This window comes from Asparagus officinalis, chromosome 1 (genome assembly GCF_001876935.1).
Source record: "Asparagus officinalis chromosome 1, Aspof.V1, whole genome shotgun sequence".
Lineage (NCBI taxonomy): Eukaryota > Viridiplantae > Streptophyta > Magnoliopsida > Asparagales > Asparagaceae > Asparagus > Asparagus officinalis.
The window spans coordinates 7362021-7388922 of NC_033794.1; the positions used below are offsets into that span (position 1 = coordinate 7362021).

The 26902-nt window shown below is 36.5% G+C and overlaps 1 protein-coding gene across 1 annotated transcript in view; it reads left to right on the forward strand.

The window, feature by feature from the left end:
- Positions 319-26902, forward strand: part of LOC109847856 — a 29805-nt gene continuing 3221 nt past the window's right edge. The window contains exon 1 of the mRNA XM_020417091.1: positions 319-451. The gene's annotated coding sequence lies outside the window, so the exon portion shown is untranslated. The remainder of the gene's footprint in view (positions 452-26902) is intronic.

Sequence of the window (26902 nt, forward strand, 5' to 3'; positions counted from 1 at the left end):
CGCGTGAAGCTCCGCTGCGTCAACTGGGTGGGCCACATGCCCGCGCTCATCCCGAAGCGCTCAACAAACAGCCCTCCACCTCATCACCTCCCTCATCCCCTCCCTCGGCTTCAACTGCGTCCGCCTCACCTGGGCCACGTACCTCTGGACGACGACGCCGCTACGAGACCCTGCGTCGAAAAGTCCTTAAAATCTCTAGGGCTCGACGAGAACGCTGAGGGCGTCGAGAGGACAACCCGGCAATGGTGGGGCTGGGGGTGAGGAGGTTATATGAGGGTGGTGGGGGTTGGGGGAGCGCGGAGGTGATGGTGTGCCGGACAATCCCGTGAGCAGGCACAGTGGTGCTGTGGAGGGAGGACGGCAATGGCTTCTTTGGGATTTGTACTTTGATGAGGATGAGTGGGTTAGGGGACTGGAGATTGTTGCTCACAGGTTCAAAGGGTTTCCTCAGGTTAGTATTCATATTTTAGACCTCTATTTTTCATGAGTGTCGTCGTTAGGGGCACCCCCCCTAACACACCACCAACCACATCCCCCTCTCCTAACGCTACAGTAAACCGGGCCCCACATGGGATTTTAAAATTTTTAAAATCCCATGTGGAACCCGGTTTACTGTAGCGATAGGAGATGGGGGTGTGGTTGGTGGTGTGTTAGGGGGTGTGCCCCTAACATTATTTATTTTTCATATGATTGTGGTGTTTAAAAAAAATCAGGGCAAAAAAACTTTGGGTTTATAAGCAAAATCACTTAGATTTTTGTTTAGAGCTTGTTAATTTGAAATTTGATAAGATTGATAGGCAATGATGATATATAAGTTAAAAAGGATAAATTTAATAGTAGAGAGATAGACGTTATTTATCATTGCTTCAACTCCTCAAAGCTATTTTAGTGTACCCTATAGATAGATTAAAAAAAAGGTTATTGAAAAGAATAAATTGCAAATAGAGTAATGCTAATTAATGGCTAAAAGCTCCCCTAAACTCCAGTGGGACTAAAGACTATGTCCACCAGCTTTCATATGCCTTGAATTTGTTTTATAACCCACGAATTTTGACAATATTTATTCGTTTCGACCTATTGGATAAATAGTTTTACGGAGGCTAAAATTTATGATTCCGTGAGCTATAACTCACGATTTTTTATCTATATTAGTCATTTTTAACATTGCCAAATTATTTCATGGAGTTTAAAATTCATATTTTCATGAGCTATACCTAGCGAAATTTGGTAAATTTTAGTCCAAAATTCAAGATTTCGTGAACCAACCCATGATTTTTGGCAAATTTTAATCGTTTTGATACATTCACAGATAATTTCGCGATGGCCAAAATTCATGTTTCATGAGCTATAGACCTATGATTTTTGGCTATTTTTAGTCATTTTGACGCATTGTCAAATAATTTCGTGAAGTTAAAAGTTCATGTTTTCATGAGCTATAACCCATGATTTTTTTCCATGTTTAGTCATTTCGACACAACGGCAAAAAAAATTCGTGGTGCCCAAAATTCACGATCTTGTGAGCTATAACCCATGATTTTTTTGCTATTTTTATTCATTTCGATCTAGTTATAAATAATTTTGCAGAGGCCAAAGTTCATAATTTCGTGAGATGTAACCCATAATTTTTTGTCATTTTTAGTCTTTTTGACCAATTGGCTAATTAATTTTGTGACATATAACCCATGATTTTTTATCATTTTATTTATCTTGACTCATTGGTAAATTATTTTGTGAAGGCTAAAATTCACAATTTTATGAGCTTTAACCCATTATTTTTTATTATTATTTAGTTGTTTCGACACATTAGCTAAAAATTTTAGAGAATTGCCAAAATTCATAATTTCATGAGCTATAACCCATGATTTTTGGCCTTTTTTAGTATTTTTGAATAGTTGCCTAATTAATTTCGGGATGGCTAAAATTCACGATCTTGTGAGCTATAACCCACAATTTCTTACTATTTTAATTCAATTCGTAAATAATTTTGCGGAGGCCAAATTCCACAATTTTGTGAGATATAACCCATGATTTTGGTCATTTTTGTCTTTTTAACCATTTGGCTAGTTAATTTCATGGTGGTCAAAACTCACGATTTTGTGATTTGTAACCCATTATTTTGTACTATTTTACTTATTTTGACACATTAGAAATTATTTTGTGGAGGCTAAAATTTATGATATCATGAGCTATAACCTATAATTTTGGCTATTTTTAGTCATTTTTATCCATTAATAAAGATTTTTATGTGTCCAAAATTCACGATTTCATGATCTAATAACCCATAATTTTTTGTCATTTTCAATCATTTCGAGCAACTAGATAAATAATTTCGAGGCAACCATAGATTTCATGAGCTATAACCCCTAACTTTTGGTCATTTTTAGTCGTTCTGACTCATTAGCAAATCACTTCGCATTGGCTAAAACTCACGATTTCATAAGATATAACCAATGATTTTTTAGCCATATTTAGTCATTTCGATCCATTGGATAAATACTTATACAGTGGCCAAAGTTCTTATTTCGTGAGCTATAACCCATAATTTTTGGTCATTTTTTACTGTTTCAACCCATTCAAAAATAATTTCACAACGGCCAAAAGTTATGATTTTGTGAACTATAACCCACAATTTTTTATCATATTTAGTTGGTTCTACCCATTGGTAAATAATTTCGTTGAGTCCGAAATTCAAAATTTCATGAGCTACAATCCATCATTTTTAATCGTTTCAATGCATTGACAAAATTTTTTTTACGAAGGCTAAAATTATAATTTCATGAACTATAACCCTTTACTTTTGGTAAATTTAGTCGTTTTGGCCCATTGGATAAATACTTTTTCGGTGGCCAAAATTCTAGATTTTATGAGCTATAACCAATGTTTTTAGCCATTTTTTGTTATTTTAACTCATTGGCAAATAATTTCACGGTGGCTAAAATTCATAATCTCGTGAGCTGTAAGTAATGACTTTTGGTCATTTTTACTTGCTTCGACCCTTGGCCAGTAATTTCTTCTAGTCCAAAATTTATGATTCCGTGATCTATAATCCATAATTATTTTTCATTTTTAGTTATTTTGAGCTATTGGGAAATGTTTCATGGAGTCCAAATGTGAAGCCCATGGGTTCACACAAGGCTGCAGTTCAAGGTGAAACCAAGAATGTCAAACCTGCTATGCATCACACTGTGCAATAACATGTTTCACCATCACAATTAACATCTATCTAGTAGAGTCAACAACAGGTGTAGGTACAAAAGCAAGTAAAAGATAATACAAGAAATACCGATGAAATGATAATAATCACATTAATATCTCATCATCCAACATACAGAAATACATAGTCAAGGTCTGAGTAGATAAACTGGAATACTCAACCAGTCTCAAATACAAATATCTGACAAAAAGGAAATAAGGCACACAGCCTTTACAACTTCTAGAACAAGACTCTCAAATGTCTAAACAAAAGTCTACTGTGGAACTCCAAAAGAAAATATATAACTAAATAGACAGCTGAAGCTAAAATGCATCGCCATCAACCTGCGACTCTCCGGACTCCTGGCTCATTACCTGAAAAGGGGGGGGGAGGGAAAACGAGCGTCAAAGCGCTAGCGAGTAACATCACAATCAACCCCAAGGAAACAGGGCTCGTTGTATAAGAAAATACAGATAATACGTAATAGATCTAAAATCATTGATCTTACTAAAGAGAACTTAGTATTTAGAAATTTACAACACGAGAGTAGGTATGTCGAGCGAAATAATCCAAACAAGGAAACCCTCATGTATATACCTTATATCTCAAATTGTAAGCCCCTAAACACCAAACCCGAGGTTCTAGTACAGGAACAATTATAAAAGAAACACAACAAATATCAGAGCATAAATACAGTGCCATGACATAGCCTACATGAGTATCATGTTATTACTTACAAAATATCAGAGCATAAATACAGTGCCATGACATAGCCTACATGAGTATCATGTTATTACTTACATGAATATCATGTCAAAATCTACATAAGTGTCATGTCTTACATGAATATCATGTCAAAATCTACATAAGTGTCATGTCATAAACTACTGTGAGAAAGTCATATGCAAGGTTAAGAACTAAGTCCGATACAGGAACTATATACTGTGGTTTCCAAACTCATGGAATAAGTGGCAAATGTCCAACACGAGGACTGAAATGGATTATAGTCCAACACGAGGACTTCTATGGATTATAGTCCAACACGAGGACTTCTATGGATTATAGTCCAACACGAGGACTGTGAAATTATGAAAATATCGCTGAGATACATAGTGAAATCTACTTATGTCAATTCACACTCAAATCAGTGTGTAAATCCCCAATTGGTATCCTCAGGTCATCTATCATGCATGGATACATAGTAAGACTAAAAACCAGAGTCAGATAATAGGCAAACTCTCGAACATAAATAAAATATACAGAACAGCAAATTTTTGCTCCAGACTGTGCGGCGGTAGACCGCCCCGGTCGACTGCGCTTTGATACGCGCCTCGGACCGTGCAGAGCATCGCGGTCGACCGAAACGGCACCGCGGTCGACCGCAGACGATTCCTGCCCCTTCTGCGCGCCCAACGGTCGACCGTAGCGGTCGACCGCAAAGCAGACAGAAGCCCAAATCTGGGTTTCTGTCAGCTCAAAACCTGAAATAAAATTTTGTGATTTCTACGATAACAAAATTTCAAATGTCTCTAAAATCATACAGAACAAGAACAACGAATTTTAAGCATGTAAACTACATCCCCAATACTCTAAATACATAAGAAAACATATTAAAAGCGTTTTGATAACAGTAAATCGTGATTTAACTCTTGTTTAAGCAATTTCAGATCTAGATCTTCACTAAACAAAACATTTGTGAACTTTTATAAACTGAAACATTTGATTCTTGCAATCCATATTAGAGAGAACTCATTTTTATACAAAAATACCTTTTGGGCTCATCAAAACTCATGAAAAATCAAAAGAAATTCGTAGAAAAATATGGGTGAGGGATTGGACGAGATGATACTCGCCTCAGGTGCTGACAAATCCCCTGAAGATGATCCTCCTTCAATCTGACCTGCGAAATCCCACTGAAACCCCTTCGAAATTCCCAAAAATGCCAAATCCGAGCTAGGGTTTAGAGAGGAGAGAGAAGGGGGCTAGGGTTTTAGATCTCAGCTGAAAAAAGGCTCTCTTGGGTTCATTAGTTTATATACTAATGCCACAACCCGACCCGAAACCCGTTAAGACCCAAACCCAGAAAAAGAAAAACTCTTTGTCTGTTGTGCGGTCGACCGTCGCGGTCGCTCTTTGTCTGTTGTGCGGTCGACCGTCGCGGTCGACCGCCGCGGTCGACCGCACAACAGGAAAAGAGTTCCTGTTGTGTGCTGGACTATCCATTGATTACTCTTACATATAGACACCTGTTGGGTTCCCAAACACTGATAAACACATTCTTCTTATATATATATGATTATTTATCAAAAAAGAAATATTTATTACTATTAATTCACACATTTTCATTATAAAAATTTTAGGGTTTTACACCAAAATTCATAATTTCTTGAGTTATAACTATTGATTTTTTGCCCCTTTTTCTCATATTGTCCAGCTGATAAATAATTTTGTGGTGGCCAAAATTATAGATTTCGTGAGCTATAACCCCATGATTTTTAGTCATTTTTAATCATTTTGACCCATTGGTAAATAATTTTATGGTGGCCAAAATTCATAATTTTGTAAGCTATAGCCCATGAGTTTTGGTTAATTTCAATCATTTCAACCCATTGGAGAATAATTTTGTGAAGTTTAAAATTCACAATTTTATAAGCTTAACTCATAAATTTTTTGTCATTTTAATTAGTTTCGACCCATTAACAAAAAATTTTGCGGAGTCCCAAATTCATGATTTTTATTCATGAGCTATAATCCATGATTTTTGTTAATTTTCATTAATTCCAACCCAACGTAAAAAAATTATTTGCAATCCAAAATTTTTGATTTTATGAGCTATAACTGATAATGTTTTTTGATTTTTTTTTCATTTTAACCCATTAGCAAATAATCTCTGGGAGTCAAAATTCATGATTTTATAAACTATAACCAACGATTTTTGGCCTTTTTAGTTGTTTTGACCCATTAGCAAATAATTTCATGGAGTTAAAATTTCATAATTTTAGAAGATTTAATCCATGATTTTTTTCAATTTCATTCTTTTTGACCCAAGGGAAAAAAATTTGGCCGAGTCCAAAATTCAAGATATAATCCCATTTTTTTGCCATTTTTAGTCATTTTGACTCATTGAAAAAACTTTAGTTGTTGCTAAAATTCATGATTTTATGAGCTATAACTCATGAATTTTGACATTTTTAGTCGTTTCGACCAATTGGATAAATTATTTTGGGGTGGACAGAATTCTAGATTTCGTGAGCTATAACCTATACTTTTGGCTATTTTCAGTCATTTAATTCCCTTGGTAAATAATTTCACAGAGTCTAAACTTCATGTTCATGAGCTATACCCTTGATTTTTGTGCATTTTTTGTTAATTTTGACCCAAGGGAAAACATTTAGTAGAGTCCAAAATTCATGATTTCGTGAGCTATAACCCATATTTTCTTGCCATTTATAATAACTTCCACCCAATGGCAAATATTATAACAAAGTCCAAAATTCATGATTTCGTGAATTATAACTCATGATTATGGCCATTTTTAGTCACTTTGACAATTTGGAGCTATAACCTATAATTTTTAACCATTTTTTTTATTTATTTCGACCCATTGGCAAATAATTTCGTGGAGCTAAACATTCATATGTTCATGAGCTATAATCCATGATTTTTTACAAGTTTTGTTTATTTTGACCTAAGAGAAATAATTTTGTGGACTCCAAAATTCACGGTTTTATGAATTTTAATCCATGTTTTTTTGCCATTTATAGTCATTTCGACGCATTGGCAAAAAGCTTTGTTGAGGCCAAACTTCATAATTCGTGAGCTATAACCCATACTTTTTTTTATCATTTTTAGTCATTTCGACCAATTGGATAAATAATTTTGTGGTGGCTAAAATTCACGATTTCATGAGCTATAACCTACGATTTTTTAACATTTTTAGTTATTTCAACAATTGGTAAAATTTTTTAGGAGCCCAAAATTCATGATTTTGTGAACTATAACCCACGATATTTGTCTGTTTTTAGTCACTTCAACCAATTGGATAAATAATTTCACGGTGGATAAAATTCAAGATTTTGTGAGCTCTAGCCCCATATTTTCATACTATTGGCAAATAATTTTGCGATGTCGCAAATTCATGATTTTGTGAGCTAAGTAATGAGTAATAACCTATAATTTTTGGCCACTTTTGGTCATTTTGACCCATTGGTGAATAATCTTACGGTTGCTAAAATTCATAATTTTACAACTTATGATTGTTGTCCATTTTTAATTGTTTCTACCAAGTAGTTAAATAAATTTGTTGTTTTCGTCAAAAGTTGCCTTCATCATTGATTTCATTAAAACTTCAAACGTTACAAATGAATTCAAATAACGAAAATAAAAATTACAACTTTCTTGAAAATAAACACAAGATCCGTTTATCGTCTCTTGCTTGCGTGGGTCTTTAGCCTGTGACGGGGACGTCGATATCCGTGGACTACCTGGCAATCAGATCTGATCCAGAAAAATCGGGCAGAGCTTCGTCGATCCGCGAGGAGATCTAGAAACTTGGAGCGTCTATCTCGGATAAAGCGAGATATTTGCTCTTCTTAGGATTACCGACGAGGGGTAATGCTAAGGAACGGATGCGGGTGATGTAGATCTGATGAAGAACTCTCTTGTGTTGAAGTGCTCGATCACTCTTCACTCCAGCAGGGCTTCGCCAATTCTCCAAAAATCCAGATGCCCAAAAGTGAGGCCTAAGGCTTCTATTTATAGGCGACACCCCTGGGGTATCCCCAAAAATCTAGGACACCCCTGGGGTGTCCCCAAAAATCTAGGACACCCCTGGGATGTCTCCAAAAATCCGAGACACTCCGCTGTAAATTCTTCGTCCGAACTCGGATTTTAGTGATTCGAATTGCGTTGGAATTCTGACGAAGAGTTCTATCAGCCCCGATGGTTGGATTATCTGTAGAATGAACGAGACACAAAAGGCGTTGTTCTTTTTGTAAACATCGCGGGGGCTCTCGATTAGCCTGTGCCTTCGTTATTCCGAAATTCTGTCAGCTCACGTAGTTCGTCGATTCACTTCAAGCGTTCACCGACGTCAATCGAACTCCTGTGAACCAGATAGTGACGTTCATTGTCGTTCCTTAACACTGAGCTGTTCGTGGAGACCTATAGGCAATTTTCGATGCCTACAGATACCCCCTCCAAAGCGTTCCGGACTCGTTTCTTTTATAGAAGAGGCTGGAATACTTTGGATGTGATTGGTCCAACCTTCAGTCGGCGTAAAGGACCTATAATTAGTTTCAACTCTTGGCTCCTTCGATTTTCGGTCTATTCGATGCTTTGACGAATAACCGAAGTTCTTCCGGCGCTGCGTTTATCGCCTGGCCGTCGTCGGAGTCTCGAGTCTACCACCAGTGAGTCGAGTTTGGCATTGAGTTAACTTTGAACTGACTATCTCCGTCATATTGTGCTGACTTAGGGTTTCAGATCACTGTATGTTGACTTCTTGTCGCAACGCGTTGACTGGCGTTGACCTAGGGTTACGCGTTGACCGGCGTTGACCCTAGGGTTTCGAGCGTCGAATGTTGACTTTTTGTCGTAACGCGTTAAATGGCGTTGACCTAGGATTACGCGTTGACCGGCATTTACTCTAGGGTTTCGAACGTCGAACGTTGACTTTCTGTCACAACGCGTTGAATGGCGTTGACCTAGGGTTACACGTTGACCGGCGTTGACCCTAGGGTTTCGAATGTCGCAACGCGTTGAAGGGCGTTGACCTAGGGTTACGCCCACCCTAGGGTTTCGAATCGTCGAACGTTGACTTCGGTTGCAACGCGTTGAAGGGCGTTGACCTAGGGTTACGCGTTGACCGGCGTTGACCCTAGGGTTTCGAATGTCGCAACGCGTTGAAGGGCGTTGACCTAGGGTTACGCATTGACCAGCGTTGACCCTAAGGTTTTGAATCGTCGAACGTTGGCTTTTGGTCGCAACGCGTTGACTGGCGTTGACCTAGGGTTACGCGTTGGTTTTGAATCGTCGAACGTTGGCTTTTGGTCGCAACGCGTTGACTGGCGTTGACCTAGGGTTACGCGTTGGCCGGCGTTGGCCCTAGGGTTTCGAACGTCGAATGTTGACTTTTTGTTACAACGCGTTGACTGGCGTTGACCTAGGGTTACGCGTTGACCGGCGTTGACCCTAGGGTTTCGAACGTCGAATATTGACTTTTTGTCGCAACGCGTTGACTGGCGTTGACCTAGGGTTACGCGTTGGCCGGCGTTGGCCCTAGGGTTTCGAACGTCGAATGTTGATTTTTTGTTGCAACGCGTTGACTGGCGTTGACCTAGGGTTACGCGTTGACCGGCGTTGACCCTAGGGTTTCGAATCGTCGAACGTTGCCTTTTGGTCGCAACGCGTTGACTAGCGTTGACCTAGGGTTACGCGTTGACCGGCGTTAACCTAGGGTTTCGGATCGCCATTAACACAGTTTATACTCGTACGTTTGCTGGAGTATACACAGTTTAAGCTCTTAAGGTATTGGAGCATAGCGGTCTTAAATATCGGGGCTGCAGGACCAACTGTTAAAGCTGATTCATCTGTATTTGTGGATCTTATTTTAATGTTGTTGGATAATCGAGTCACGAGACCAACTAACAGAGCTGATGCATCGATGATTCGTACTTATAGAATTTTTTCCGACTACCGTTTGAGTCGGGCTAGCATTCAGATTGTTTAGATCCGTTCTGCACATAACGTTGTGCTAAAAGAGTTAACTCTTTTAGTGCTACGACATTGAATACGTAGACTTCGTCTTTCTCATGGGAATAGACTACCCGGCAACGCGTGTTAGGCACTGACTTATCCTTACTTAGGATTCAGGATAAAAATCCCCAGACTCGGATTCTGGTGTCTTCTTCAATCGGTAAAAGACTAAACCGACAACGTGTGTCAGGCATTGACTTATCTCTGCTTAGGCTTCGGGATAAAATTCCCCGTGCGTGTGAGGCACGGATTATGGTGTTATTAATAACAACCTGCCACAATGTTGAATATGTGGTCTTTTGTCCTTTTTACGGTCAAAGACTAACCGGCCATGTGTGTTAGACATAGGCTTTGGGATTTTTGGCAAACCCCATTACCGTTTGAATCGGGGTAGCATGTGGATTATTAAAACCCGTTTCACATGTAACGTTGTGCCAAGAGAATTGCTTCTCTTAGACTTGATGCTATGACTTTGAATACATAGACTTCGCCATTTCTTACGGGAACATGGCATCCGGCAACGCGTATTAGGCGTTGACTCATCTCTACCTAGGATTCGAGATAAAAGTCCCCAGAATTATACTCTGGTGTCTTTTTCACTCGGTGAAAGACTAAACCGGCAACGCGTGTTAGGCGTTGACTTATCCCTACTTAGGATTCGGGATAAAATTCCCCGTGCGTGTGAGGCACGGATTATGGTGTTATTAATAACAACCTGCCACAATGTTGAATATGTGGTCTTTTGTCCTTTTTACGGTCAAAGACTAACCGGCAACGCGTATTAGGCGCTGACTCATCCCTCCTTAGGCTTCGGGATGAAATTCCCCAGACTGAAATTCTGGTGTCTTCTTTAATCGGTGAAAGACTAAACCGGTAACGCGTGTTAGGCGTTGACTTATCCCTACTTAAGATTCGGGATAAAATTCCCCGTACCTGTGAGGCACGGATTTTGAGGGTTGAAAAGGTGGTGTCTTTTCTTAGGGCAAAGACGAACCCGATGCGGGAGAGGAAGAATTTTATATTCTATCTCCCAAAGCCGAAGAGGAAGAATTTTATATTCTATCTTCAGATGCAAAGGAGACTCGGGGTGGGATCTCCACCCCCAGAATCCAGAAAAGTGAAACTAGAAGTGGGATCTCCACTCCGAGAATCGAAAAGATTCAAGCAACCCTAACTTTTATAGGTTTGATTGCTCAAATTGAAAGTGGACCTCTCGTTCATGGAAGGAATCGAGAGGGGAATCTGGCTTTGGCCCTAACTTTTATAGGTTTGACCAAGGGAGCATTGGGAATGGGAGGTTTGAGACGATCTTACCTTTTATAGGTTTGATCGCTTGATTTGTGGGCCTCTCGTTCATTGAAGGAATCGAGAGGGGATTTTGGGTTGTGGCCCTAACTATAGGAAGGTTTGACCAAGTGAGAGGTGAGAGTGAGAGTACAACTTACAACGGGAGTGTTGACTCATACAAATCACAATGGGGGTTTAGTGCTTATCACCTAATTTGTAATGATTGGGTTATCCCTAAGAAAATTACATATAGTATTCTTCCGGGAACTTCCCGTTACATGAATCATCCACCCCCAGCTTCTTCGCGAAACTGGGTTTATCATTGCATTCGGTTACATGATCGGGTTATCCTTAAGAATATTACATATAAAAATTCTCCAGGAACTTCCCGTCAACATACTCTGTCGGAGTATTAAGAAGCAGTGTATACTCTTATACTTGTCGGAGTCTCGCCGTTCTTAATTGGCTTATCCTAGCGTTATGACGCCGGCTTCAACCAAGGTCTGGATGCTATTCTTTAAAGTAAAGCAAGCCTTGGTGGGATGAAGGATCCTCCTGTGGTATGCGCAGTACTTTGGATCCGTAGTATTGTCAGCTTCCTCCTGATTCATGATGGGCGGGAGCTTGATTTTGTTGTTTTCGAGAAGAGACTCGAAGATGGCGGGAACGTCTTCGTCCTTGAACGAGTACTCTTTCTGGGCCTTTTGATCCGAAGTCTTCTGCTGTCTTCGGGACTGCTGTTTTGACGTTTGATCAACAGCCGCTGCAGGTGCCTTGCCCCTATCACGAGAGGCGAAGTTCGAGTTCGGAGAATTAGCCATCGGTTGGCTCCTCTCGGCCTTCTTCCTTTTGAGGAATCGTTCGGCTTGCTCTCCTCGGGCCTTCAAATCCTTCCATGTCTTGAGCGGCTCTACTCCCATAACATCCAAGATGTTAATGGACAAATTGTTATGACAAGTCTGCAAGATGAATTCCTCCGTGATGGGATCCTTGCAGTTCATTGCCTGATTGCGGAAGCGTTTGATGAAGGTATCCACCGACTCTCCGTCTTTTTGTTTCTCATCGAAGAGTGTCCTGATCGACACTTCAGCATCATCATCGAAGAAATAAGTGAGGAACATGCTCTCCAGGTCCTCCCAGCTGTTGATGCTTCCAAATTTAAGACGCCGATACCAATCGAAGGCATGCCCGCGAAGGGTGCCGACGAATGACCGAACCATCAAGGCTTCATTGCCGGAGATCGTGCCCAAGTAGGACTTGAAGTAGATTAGATGCTGAGTGGGCGAGCCCTTCCCTTCGAACGGCGTGAAGTTGATCAGGTTGAACTTCGCTGGATACGGGATCGAGTCCCACTCTTTCGGGTAAGGACACGGAATGCCGGTCTTCTTTACCTCTTGAGCAGACATTAAAGCATTAATTTTGCTCTCCAAGTCCTTCATCTTCTTATCTTCACTCGTATCCGTCTTCGAGTGGCTTCGGGGAGAGGTAACGTGGTCCTCCTTCGCATTATCATTCAAGGGACCGCCTCCGTTACTATTGTTGACAGGATTGACATTATCTTCTTCCCGTTCATTCTCATCTTGATTCGGATTATTGCGACGATTGGGTTCTCCTTGGTGAGTTGTCAGTGTCAAGATTTGCTGGTCATGCATTTCCCTCATCTGCTGCATGGCCAGATCCATCTCGAACTTGAAGCTTTCCTTCTGCTTAGCCAGGGCCTCTTCAAGCATCTTGGTTACTTGTTCGGCGCTGATCATAAATGACTCGTAGGGTTGTCCCACGCTCAATGCCGTGTCATCGGACGCTATAGCCGAGCAAGAATCTGAACCAACATCTAATACCTCCTCTTCCAAAGGAAGTCCTTTTTGCATCTTTTGGTAATTCTTTCGCTTATTGATTCCTGACCGCAACCGAGTCATACGCCGGGATACATCGGCAAACTGATCTGGGTTTAAGTGTTGCGTCGATTTCCTTCTGCCGGTCATATTGACGGACACTTCTGGAAATTCATCATCTTGGCGAATGGGTTTCCTCCTTTGGAAATGCCTTGGTTTGGCCTCGGACGTCCTGGTAGAGATTCTCTCAAACACCGAGACTCTTTTTGGGGTTTTAGAACAGCAGCATTCCGATAATACTGCTTTGATTATGTTGGCACACGGACAATGAGGCTCCGTGTCTCGAATATTTCTTTTCCGGGATTTATTCGCACCCCAGCCCTATAGTACAGCTCATCAGTTTGATAACTGGAGCAACCCATAAAGTGTTGGCACGCCTTCCCAGGTGTAACATCGTCATCAGACAAATATGTTTCCCTCTGGGGACGCGACGCTTTATTTGCGTCTCCAAGAGTCACTCGTTCACTTTTACGCCTTTGAGAGCGTGAAAGTCCAACGGGCTCTTGAACTTCGACTCGCAATCCAATGCGGTCGGTAATAGGGGCTTTCCCTTTGTTAGTATGACCCCCAGTCTTGACTGTTGTTTGGGGACTTTTCAACGGTCCCAATCGCTCCTTGACGGGTGCTTTACCTCGATCTTCAGGATCGAGGCGACCCTTCAAAGGACCCCTGGATTTAGTGAGATCCACGTTCTTTCCTGACTCCGTCGGAGGTGCGGGTACAGGGGAAACGGGATCTGGATTTGAAATAGGCTGGACGATAACTCCGCCCACTTTTGCCTTAAGTGCTGGTTTTGTCTTTGGCACCCAAACTTGCTTGCGCTTAGGCGGCTTCTCCACTGCTTCTCCCCTCTGCATTTCTTTCGCTTTCTGCAAAAGGGCTCGGGCATGTGCGAGCAATGCTCGACGCTTCTTGATTCGCTCCTCGAGGGTGGAGCGGGTCCTCTTGACACGAACCCATTTGTTCGTTTCTGTCTTGGAGGAGGAGTTGGTTACGCGCCGTTGTTGCACCTGGCGCTGTCTGGACTTTAGATCCTCATTGTAGCGGATCCCATCCATCGATTCTGCGGCCTTGGCCAGTTGTCGAGCGAGGCGTTGACGCCATCTTTGGCGTGCCCTTTTCGACAAAACTGGAGCACCTTCGACACTTGTCTTTACAGCGGAGGGCAGATCTGGATCTGCAGCTTCAACCGCGTTGGACGTCATAGAAACGTCGCGGGGAGTAGATGCAACGGCGGCGAGGGGATCTTGGATCTTCGAGCATTTCTGGAAGATGAAGTCTTCCTACGCCTGTTTGGAGAGGCGGATCTGGAGGAGGAGGAAGAGAGGTACTCTTCAAACTTTTGTTGATCGAATTCGTATTCGATCTCTTCGTTCACCTGGATCTTGAAGGCCGGTTGCGTCACGACGGCCTCGGCAGCGAGGCCGTTGGCTCCCACTGTGGTCGCCAGCTTGTTTTTGTCAAAAGTGGCCTTCATCATTGATTTCATTAAAACTTCAAACGTTACAAATGAATTCAAATAACGAAAATAAAAATTACAACTTTCTTGAAAATAAACACAAGATCCGTTTATCGTCTCTTACTTGCGTGGGTCTTTAGCCTGTGACGGGGACGTCGATATCCGTGGACTACCTGGCAATCAGATCTGATCCAGAAAAATCGGGCAGAGCTTCGTCGATCCGCGAGGAGATCTAGAAACTTGGAGCGCCTATCTCGGATAAAGCGAGATATTTGCTCTTCTTAGGATTACTGACGAGGGATAATGCTAAGGAACGGATGCGGGTGATGTAGATCTGATGAAGAACTCTCTTGTGTTGAAGTGCTCGATCACTCTTCACTCCAGCAGGGCTTCGCCAATTCTCCAAAAATCCAGATGCCCAAAAGTGAGGCCTAAGGCTTCTATTTATAGGCGACACCTATGGGGTGTCCCCAAAAATCTAGGACACCCCTGGGGTGTCCCAAAAAATCTAGGACACCCCTGGGGTGTCTCCAAAAATCCGAGACACTCCGCTGTAAATTCTTCGTCCGAACTCGGATTTTAGTGATTCGAATTGCGTTGGAATTCTGACGAAGAGTTCTATCAGCCCCGATGGTTGGATTATCTATAGAATGAACGAGACACGAAAGACGTTGTTTTTTTTGTAAACATCGCGGGGGCTCTCGATTAGCCTGTGCCTTCGTTATTCCGAAATTCTGTCAGCTCACGTAGTTCGTCGATTCACTTCAAGCGTTCACCGACGTCAATCGAACTCCTGTGAACCAGATAGTGACGTTCATTGTCGTTCCTTAACACTGAGCTATTCGTGGAGACCTATAGGCAATTTTCGATGCCTACATTTGTCAATCCAAAAATTTAGATTTTGTCAGCTATATAACCCACGGTATTTGACTATTTTAGTCATTTCGAACTAGTGACAAATAATTACGCGGAGTCAAAATTATATTATTTTTATAGCTATAATTCATGACTTTTGTTCATTTTTATACATTTCTACCCAAAGGAGAAAATTTTGAAGAGTTGAAAATTCATGATGCATGAGCTATAACTCACAATTTTCGGCCATTTTTAGTAATTTTAACCAATTGAGTAATAATTTTGCGGTGATCAAAATTTACTATTTCGTGAGTTATAACCCACAAATTTTTACCTTTTTTGTCATTTCAACCAATTAACAAATTCATGTTTTTATGAGCTATAGCCCTTGATTTTTATCCATTTTTATTCATTTCCAACCCAAAGAAAGTCATATTGCAAAGTCCAAAATTCAGGATTTCAAAAGCTACAACCCATGAATTTTGGATATTTTTAGATATTTTAATCATTTGGATAATAATTCTATTATGGCTAAATTCACGACTTCGTTAGCTATATACCACAATTTTTGGACATTTTTAGTCATATCGATCTATTGGCAAATAATTTGGCAGAATTAAAAATTCATGTTTTTACAAGTTATAATCCATGATTTTTTGTCAATTTTTGTTCATTTTGATCCAGGAGAAACAATTTTACGGAGTCTAAAAATTCACGATTTTATGAGCTCTAACCAACAATTTTTTGCCATTTTTAGTCATTCTGACTCATTAGCAAAAAAAATTGTGACTGCCAAAATTAACGATTTTATGAGTTATGACCCATAATTTTGGCCACTTTTAGTTGATTCGACCAATTTGATAAACAAATTGACGATAGCAAAAAATCTAGATTTTTTGAGCTATAACCAATGACTTGTAGATATTTTTAGTCATTTCAACCCATTATCAAATAATTCTACTGATTCTAAAAATTCATGTTTTCATGAACTATAACTTTAAATTTTATCTTTCATTCATTTTGAGACAATGGATGTTTTTTGTAATATTGCATAGTGTCCAAAATTTAAGATTTAATGAGCTATAAGCCATAATTTTTTGTTATTTTACTTATTTTGAGCCATTGGTAAATAATTTTGGGAAGTCTAGAATTCACGTTTTCATTAGCTATAACCAATAATTTTTGTCCATTTTAATCCATTTTGATCAAAAGGAAATTTTTTTTGCAGAGTCTAAAATTCACGATTTCAAGAGCTACAAGCCACGAAATTAGGCCATTTTTAGTTGTTTTGACCAATTGGACAAATACTTTTGCCATGTTCAAAATTCAAGTTTTCATGAGTTATAACCCATGATTTTTGTCAATTTATGTTCATTTTGGCTCAAAGGGAAAAATATTTCCTAGATTCTAAAATTCACAATTTCATGAGCTATAACAAATGATTTTTTGTCACTTTTAGTCAGTTCGACCCATTGGCAAAAAAATGTTGATGTTGTCAAAATTCACCTCCTTTTGAGCTATAACCCAAGGAAAAAAAATTGCAAAGTCCAAAATTCGCGATTTTATGAGCTCTATCCCACAATTTGTTTGCCTTTTTAGTCATTTTGACCAATTTACAAATAAATTATGAGCTATAACCCATAAAATTTGTATATTTTTTATCGATTCGGCTAATTGGATAAATAACTTTGTAGTTGCCAAAATTCTGGATTTCTTGAGCTATAACTCAAAAATTTTAAGTCATTTTTAGTCGTTTTAACCCATTGGTAATAATTTCGCAGTGGTCATAATTCATGATTTTGTGAGCTAAATCATGAGTTAGAACCCACGATTTTGGTCATTTTAGTCATCTCGGTTGTTTAGTAAATAATTGCGCGGTTGTCAAAATTCACAAGTTCGTATGCTATAACCCACGATTTTTGCCATTTTTAAGTCATTTCAACCAATTAGATAAATAAGTTTGCGGTAGCTAAAACTCTAGATTTTGTGAGCAATAACACAAGTTTTTTTTGCTATACTAGTTATTTTGACTCATTGGCAAATAATTCAATGAGTATAAAATTTTATTTTTATGATTTAAAAACCAAGTTTGTCCATTTTCATTCGTTTCGACCCAAAGTATTTATTTTTTTTTGCAGAGTACAAAGTTCAAGATTTCAAGAGCTTTAACCCACAAATTTTTACTATTTTTAATCATTTTGACCATTTGAATAAATAAGTTTGTGATGGTTAAAATTAACAATTTTATAAGATACAAAGAGCGATTTTTTACCTTTTTTTACTCGTTTCGACTCATTAGCAAAAAACTTTGCAAAGTTTAGAATTCATATTTTTATGAGCTATAGCCCATAACTTTGTTCATTTTGACTTAAGTAAAAAATTCAAAAAGTCTGAAATTCATGATTTCATGAGCTATAACCTATAGTTTTTGCTATTTTTGGCGTTTCGATCCATTAGCAAAAAACATCGCTATTGCCAAATTCATGAGTTAGTGGGCTATAACACATGATTTTCGCCCTTTTTTTATCATTTTAACCAACTGGATAAATTAAATAATTTCATGATAGCCAAAATTGTAGATATCAAGAGCTATTACCTATAACTTCTGGCTATTTTTAGTCGTTTCAACCTATTGATAAATAATTTTGCAATGTCTAAAATTCATTCTTTGATGATCTTTAACCTAGATTTTTGTCCATTTTTGTACACTTCAACCCAAGGAAAGATTTTGTAGAGTCCAAAATTTACAATGTCATGAGTCATAACCCACGAATTTTGGCATTTTTAGTCATTTCCACTCTATGATAAATATTTTCATGAAGACTAAAATTCACGATTTCGTGAGCTATAACTCATGATTTTTGATAAGTTTTACTCATTTTGACTCACTCACGAGCAATTTTGCGATAGCCAAAATTCACGTTTCATGAGCTATAATTAATGATTTTTAACTTTTAGACCCATTGATAAAAAAAATTCACGGTGTACATAATTTATGATTTCATGAGCTAAATCATAAGCTATAGCTCACGATTTTTGACCGTTTTGGCAAAAATTTCCATAATTATCATAATTCAAAATTTTGTGAATTACAACCTTTGATTTTTTTTTTGCTATTTTTAGTTGTTTCAACCAGTTGGATAAATAAGTTCAAGATGACCAAAAAATTTACAATTTTGCGAGCAATAACTAATAATTTTGATCATTTTTAGTCGTTTCGACCATTGCAAAATAATTTCTGCATGTCTAAACTTCCACTCTTCATGAGCTATAACCCATGATTTTTGTCCACTTTCATTCGTTTTGACCTAAAGGAAAATATTTCATAGAATAAAAAATTCCTAATTTCAAGAGCTACAACCTATAAATTTGGGTCATTTTTCTTAGTTTCAACCAATTGGATAAATAATTTTAGCTAATATTCACAATTACATGAGCTATAATCCATGATTTTTAGCCTTTTTAATCATTTTGAGACCTATTGGCAAATAATTTTATAGAGTTCAAAATTCATGTTATCACGACCAATAATTTCTGTTAATTTTCATTCATTTTGACCAAAATTAAAATTTTCTATAGAGTCTAAAATTCACAATTTCATGAGCTAGAAACTACTATTTTTGTCATTTCTTATCATTTTGACTCATTGGAAAAAGTTTTTGATATTGTACAATCACAATTTTGTGAGATATAATCTATGATTTTGGTAAATTTTACCTGTTTTGACCTATCAGATAAATTAACTAATTTTGTTGTTGCTAAAATCCTAGATTTCATGACCTATAACCCATGACTTTTAGTCATTTCTAGTCGTTTCAACCCAGTAACAAATAATTTCGTGGTGTCTAAAATTTATCTTCTCATCAGCTATAACCTTGATTTTTGTCCATTTTTGTTTATTTCGATCCAAAGAAAAAAATTTACATAGCCCAAAATTTACGATTTCATGAGCTATAACCCATAAATTTTTGGTTATTTTGAGTAGTTTTGATCAACTGAATAAATTATTTGCATTGCCAAAATTCAAGATTTCGTAAGCTAACCCATGAGTTTTGGCCATTTTTTATCGTTTCCATCCAATGAGCTATAACTCATGATATTTATTAATTTTGACACAAGGTAAAAAAATTTGTACAATTCAAAATTCATGATTTCATGAGCTATAACTCAAAAAAATTTTATCATTTCAAATAATTGACAATAAAATTCGCGGTGGCCAAAATTTATGATTTTGTGAGCTAAATCATGAGCTATAGCTAATATTTTTTGCCCTTTTTTTAGTTGTTTTGATCAATTAGAAAATAATTTTGTAGCTGTCAAAATTGATAATTTGGTGAGTTACAACCCATAATTTTTAACTATTTTTAGTCGTTTCAACCAATTAGATAAATAAGTTCGCAGTGGCTAAAATTCTAGATATCATGAGCAATAACTCATGATTTTTGGTCATTTTTATTCATTTCAAGCAATTGGCAAAAAAAAAATCTTGGAGTCTGAAAATCATGTTTTCATTAGTTATAACCCTATTTTTTAGCCATTTTTGTTCATTTCAACTAGAAAAAAAAATTCATAGTCTAAAATTCATAATTTTGAGAGTTATAGCCCACGAATTTTGATAATTTTTTTTGTCATTTTGACCAATTGGACAAATAATTTTCAGATGGCCAAAAGTCATGATTTATTTAGCTATAATCCACTATTTTTGCTGTTTTAAGTAGTTTCGACCCATTGGCAAAAAATTTCGATTTTGTCAAAATTTACAATTTCGTGAGCTATAACCCATGATTTTGGTCATTTTCAGTTGTTTCTACGAATTTGATAAATAATTGTGCGTTGGCTAAAACTCTAGATTTCACGATCTATAAACCTATGACTATTTGTCATATTTAGTCACTTCATCCCATTAACAAATAATTTCGCATAGTCTAAAATACATGCTTTCGTGAGCTATAACATTGATTTTCGTCCATTTTCGTTTATTGCAACCTATGGGGGGGAATTCGTATATGCTAAAATTCAAGATTTCATGAGCCATAGCTCATGAATTTTGGTCATTTTTAGTCAATTTCACTCAATGACAAATAATTTTATGAAGTCCACAATTCACGATTTCGTGAGTTGTAACCCACGATTTTGGACCATTTTTAGTTTCTTTGACCCATTCGTAAATAATTTCACGGTGGCCAAAATTCACATTTCGTAAGCTATAACCTACGATTTCATGCCATTTTAGTCATTTCGAACCATAGACAAAAAATTTTGCAAAGTTAAAAATTTATGTTTACATGAACTATAACCCATGATTTTTATCAATTTTCATTCATTTTGACTCATGCGAAAGAATTTTTGGAGTTCAAAATTCACAATTCATAAGCTTTTAACACACAAAATCTTGCCATTTTTAGTCATTTTGACGCATTAGCAAAAAAATTCGAGGAAAAATTTACGATTTCGTGAGCTGCACATGATTTTTGGCCATTTATAATCGTTTCAACCAATTGGATGGATAATTTTGCAGTGGCATAAATTCTCAATTTTTTGAGTTATAAACCATAATTTTTTTCCATTTTTATTCATTTCAACCTATTGGTAAATAATTTTACAAAAGTCAAAATTCATAATTTTATGAGTTATTACCTACGATTTTTGGACATGCTTAGTTGTTTTGACCAGTATTTTGTAGGATCTGTTCTAATTACACCAAAAACACTAGGGGGGTGAATAGTATTTTATAAAATTTATGCAAAGTACATTATAATTTGCAAAGAAGAAATGACAATCATAGAAAATACCAATCACAAACACAGAATTTTATACTGGTTCCACCACCTAGGTGTACATCCAGTCCCTAAGCAAATCCCGCTTGAGAGTTCCACTATGATCTTGAAAAACTTACAAAATCAAAACATCAAACCTGACCAATTTGCAAGTCCCCGCAAATTGCAACCAATCTCTTCACCAAGAGATTACACCTCTCACACCTGAGAGAATACTTGACTTGATACAACTTGATTCCTATAAGCCTTGATAATATTGTGATGTGTAGTAGTGGCTAGGAATATTTTGAATCTCTGAAAATTGCCTAACTTGATTGTATATTGAATGAGGATCAAAGACAAAATCAGAAAATGATTTTTCTCAACACTTTTGTGAAATCTGAAAATTTTTCTTTTGAAAGATGAACAAAATTTGAATCTTCTATATAGGAATTCGTGACCCAAAAATTCTGAATATATAACATATTTATAGCCTTGAAAAGACAAGTTTCCAAACCCTCAAAATGTACACAAAAACGGCTATAAATTGTTTTCAATTTGAATTTTAATATGTCAGAAAACTGTCTTAGTAGTCGACTATAATGGTTATTAGTCGACTACTCTATAATACAGAAAGTATGAAATTCAAAAATCAAAGCTTAGTAGTCGACTATAATCCTTAGTAGTTGACTACTCTGTAATACAGAAAGTCTGGAAATCAAAATTCAAAGCTCAGTAGTCGACTATAATCCTTAGTAGTCGACTACTCTGTAAAACAAAAGTTATGGAAATCAAAATTCAAAGCTGAGTAGTCGACTATAATTCTTAGTAGTCGACTACTCTGTAATTTTACAGAAACTTATATTTTGGTTTTAGACTTCAGTAGTCGACTACTAAGGGGTGAAAATGTTATGTATGAAATATTTTTAGACTCAATGATTAACTAAATACTCTAATGGTTAACATAGGAGATTTCTATTGTTAACCAACACACTAAGCCTGTGTTAGTGTGTACTCTAATGGTTAACATAGGAGATTTCTATTGTTAACCAACACACTAAGCCTGTGTTAGTGTGTTCTAATCTCTATGTGTGTGTATGTGAAAGTGATCAAGACTTGTACAAAATTTCTAAGTAAAGAAAATGTAAAAAGAATTACATTGATATATAAGTTCTTCATCTTCTTTACTTATTGATGCCTTGAACTCATCTTGTACTTTGTTCATATTGATAACTACATTGAAATGTTAGTACATACACATAGTGATTCACATTATGAATAAATTGTTATCATCAAACTTATATCATGGGGACATGATATCCAACATATTTTGCATTGGTTAAATTTTAAGATTTCATGTGATATAATCCTTGGTTTTTACCATATTTAGTAGAGTAATTGGATAAATAATTTTGCGGTGACTAAAATTCTAGATTTCGTGAGCTATAACCCACGATTTTTTGCTATTTTTAGCCTTTTTGCCCCCCTTGGCAAATAATTTTATGGTAACCAAAATCTATAACTTCGTGAGGTATATCGTATAATTTTTGGCTATTTTTAGTCATTTAAAACCATTAACAAATAATTTCACTGTGTCCCAAATTCATGATTTTATGAACTATAACCCACGATTTTTGTAAATTTTCATTAATTTCTGCCCAAGGTAAAAAAAATTATCAAGTCTAAAACTCACGAAATTATTTATTGTTTTGACCCATAATTTTATGAGCTATGACTTCACAATTTTATGAGCTATGACCCATAATTTTTTTTACCATTTTTTATTGTTTTGACCCATTAGCAAAAAAAAATTATGGTGACAAAAATTCATGATTTAGTAAGCTAAATCTTGAACAATAACCCATAAATTTTGCCATTTTTATTTCTTTTAACCCATTGACAAAAAATTTCACGGTTGTCAAAATTCACAATTTCATGAGCTGTAACCCATGATTTTTTTGAATATTTTTGCTCATTTCAACCAATTGGATAAATAAGTTCAAGATAACAAAAATTTTGTATCTCGTGAGCAATAATCAATGATTTTGGGCAATTTTTATTTATTTTTACCCGTTGAAAAATAATTTCTGAGAGCCCGAGATTTATGTTTTCATGAGCTATAACCTACAATTATTATCAATTGTTGTTCAGTTTGATCCAAAGAAATTTTTTTTGCAGAGCTCAAAATTCACAATTTTAAGAGCTACAACCCCATGAATTTTGGTCATATTTAGACATTTTGACTAATTGGATGAATAATTTTACGGTGGCTAAGATTCACAATTTTATGAGCTATAACCCATAATTTTTTATCATCTTTGGTCGTTTTAACCTACTGGTAAATATTTTTATGGAGTTCAAAAGTCATATTTTCATGAGCTATAATCCATGATTTTTGTAAATTTTCATTCATTTTGACCCAAGGAAAAAAATTCGCGGACTTCGAAATTTATGACCATATAAGCTACATCACAAGATTTTTTCCCATTTCTAATCGTTTCCACCTATTGGCAAAAAAAATCACTGAGTCTAAAATTCATTATTTTTTGAGCTATAACTTAGGATTTTGGGCATTTTTAGCTGTTTCAACCAATTGGATAAATAATTTTATGGTGGCCAAAAATCTAGATTTCATGAGCTATAACCTACGATTTTTGGCCATTTTTAGTCATTTCAAACCATTGTCACATAATTTTGCAGCATCCAAAATTCACTATTTCAAGAGTTATAATACACGAGTTTTGGTCATTTTTAGTCATTTCGACCCATTGTGAAATAATTTCAATTCATAGAGTCTGAGATTTACTATTTCACAAGTTATAACCATAATTTTTTCTCATTTTTATTCATTTCGATCCATTAGTAAATTTTTTTTGTGGAGTCCCAAATTCAAGATTTCGTGAGCTAACCCACGATTTTTTACTATTTTAAGTTGTTTCGGCCCATTGGGAAAAAGTTTCATGGCAACCGAAATTCACGATTTCATGAGGTAAAGCGTGAGATACAACCCATAATTTTTTATCATTTTTATACATTTTGATCCATTGACAAAAATTATTTCAGTTGTCAAAATTCACAATTTCATGAGCTACACATTTTTTTCTATTTTTAGTCATTTCGACTCATTGGCAAATAATTTTACAATGACCAAAATTCACAATTTAGTAAGCTAGATCGTGAGCGACCTATGATTTTTTCCTTTTTTGTACATTTTGATCAATTGATAAAAAAAATTGTAGTCGTCAAAATTCATAATTTTATGACCTATAACCCATAATTTTGTGGCCATTTTTAGTTGTTTCAACTAATTAGGTAAATAAGTTCAAGATGGACAAAATCTTAGATCTTGTGAGCAATAACCAATGAATTTTGGATATTTTTATTCATTTTTGATTGATTGCCAAATAAATCATGAGCTATAACCTACAATTTTTGTCTATTTTCATTCATTTCGACCCAAAGGAGGAAAAACTTCGCAGAGTCCAAAATTCACGATTTCAATAGCTACACCCCACGAATTTTGGTCATTTTTGGTTGTTTTGACTAAACAGATGAATAATTTTGTGGTGGTCATAATTCACGATTTCGTGAGCTATAACCCACGATTTTGTCCATTTCAGTTGTTTCGAACTATTAGCAAATAATTTTAACAGAGTTTAATATTCATGTTGTCATAAGTTATAAACCACAACATTTGTCTATTTTCGTTCATTTTGATCCATGGAAAAAAATTCCGCAAAGCCCAAAATTTACGATTTTCATAAGCTATAACCTAGGATTTTTTATCAATTTTAATTATTCAACTCATTGGCAAAAAATTTCATTGCTACCAAATTCTGCAATTTCGAGAGCTATAACCCATGATTTTGGCAATTTTAGTCATCTCAACTAATTGGATAAACTATTTTGTTGTGACCAAAATTCTAGATTTCGTTAGCTATAACTCATGACTTTTGGTGATTTTTTGTTATTTTAGCTAATTTGACAAATAATTTAGTCGTCTCTAAAATTAATATTTTCATAGTTTACCTTGATTTTTTTTCCGTTTCTTTTCTTTTCGACACCAGTGAAAAAATTTCGTTCCTAAATTCATGAATTTTAATAGCTCAAGAAATTATGATTTTTTTGTCTTTTTTAGTTATTTCGATCAATTGGATAAGTAATTTTATGATGACCAAAAATCTAAATTTTGTGAGCTATAACTCACAATCTTTGGCCATTTTTATTTGCTTTGAACTATTGGCACATAATTCTATAGGGGCTAAAATTTACGATTTCTAGAGTCATAACGCATGAGTTTTGGTAATTTTTAGTCATTTCAACACATTAATAAATAATTTCGTGTCATCCAAAATTCACTATTTCACGAGCTATAACCTACAATTTTTTCTCATTTTTATTCGTTTCGACCCATTGGTAAAAAAAATTGTGGAGTCCCAAATTTAGGATTTCGTGAGCTATATCCCATGATTTTTTGCCTTTTTTAGCTGGTTCAACTCATTAACAAATAATTTCATGGAGTTCAAAATTCATGTATTTATGAGCTATAATCCATAATTGTTATTAATTTTCATTAATTTTAACCTCATATAAAAAATTTCATAAAGTCTAAAATTCACGATTTCATGAGCAATAACTCACACGATTTCAAAAGCCATAACCCACGAATTTTGACCATTTTTAGTCGTTTCGAGCAAATGGATGAATAATTTTGTGGTGGCCAAAATTCACGGTTTTCTGAGCTATAACCCATGATTTTATCCATTTTTAATCATTTCGACCCACTGACAAATACTTTTGTAGAGTTTAAAATTCATGTTTTCATGAGCTATAACCCAATATTTTTGTCAGTCTTTATTTTGATCTAAGGAAAAAAAATTGTAAAATTCAAAATTTAGGAATCATGAGTTATAACCCTCGATTTTTTTTCTATTTTTAGTCATATCAACCAATTGGCAAAAAAATTTGTTGTTGCCAAAATTCACAATTTTGAGAGTTATAACCCATGATTTTGGATATGTTTAGTCATTTCGACTAGTTGAAGAAATTATTTCATGGTTACCAAATTTCTAGATTCTGAGAGTTATAACTCATGACTTTTGGCCATATTTATTTATTTCAACTTGGTAAATAATTTAGCAGAAAATTTATGTTTTCATGAGCTATAACCATCTACGTTTGTAATATCCCAACCCTTGAGAGGGTGATATGATTAGTATTGATAGATTTGATTGGAATACTCGTACCACCAAGATGCATCTTCTTTTCGGGAACCCAGCTCTTAGAAACTCCAAAGTTAAGCGTGCTTGGCCTGGAGAAAGTCTAGGATGGGTGACCCTCATGGGAAGTTTTCCAGGAAGCACGTGAGTGAGGACAAAACATGCTGAAAAGACATGTGATGGTTTGTGAGGCCAGTCCATCAGATCTAATAGCGTACCGACTCTGGGATTCCGGGGCGGGGCGTTACAAATTGTATCAGAGCAAAGCCAACTGGAATTGTGAGAGCTAAGTGCTATGCGGCGCAAAGTGCTACGTCAAGAGGGCGGGAGCCACCTCTTGAGGCAGTAGGAGCCACCTCTAGAATCTCACACGGATGGTACGGTCTTGGATGATATGATTTGGCGCAACGAGGACGTTGCGAGTTTAAGTGGGGGAGTTTGTAATATCCCAACCCTTGAGAGGGTGATGTGATTAGTATTGA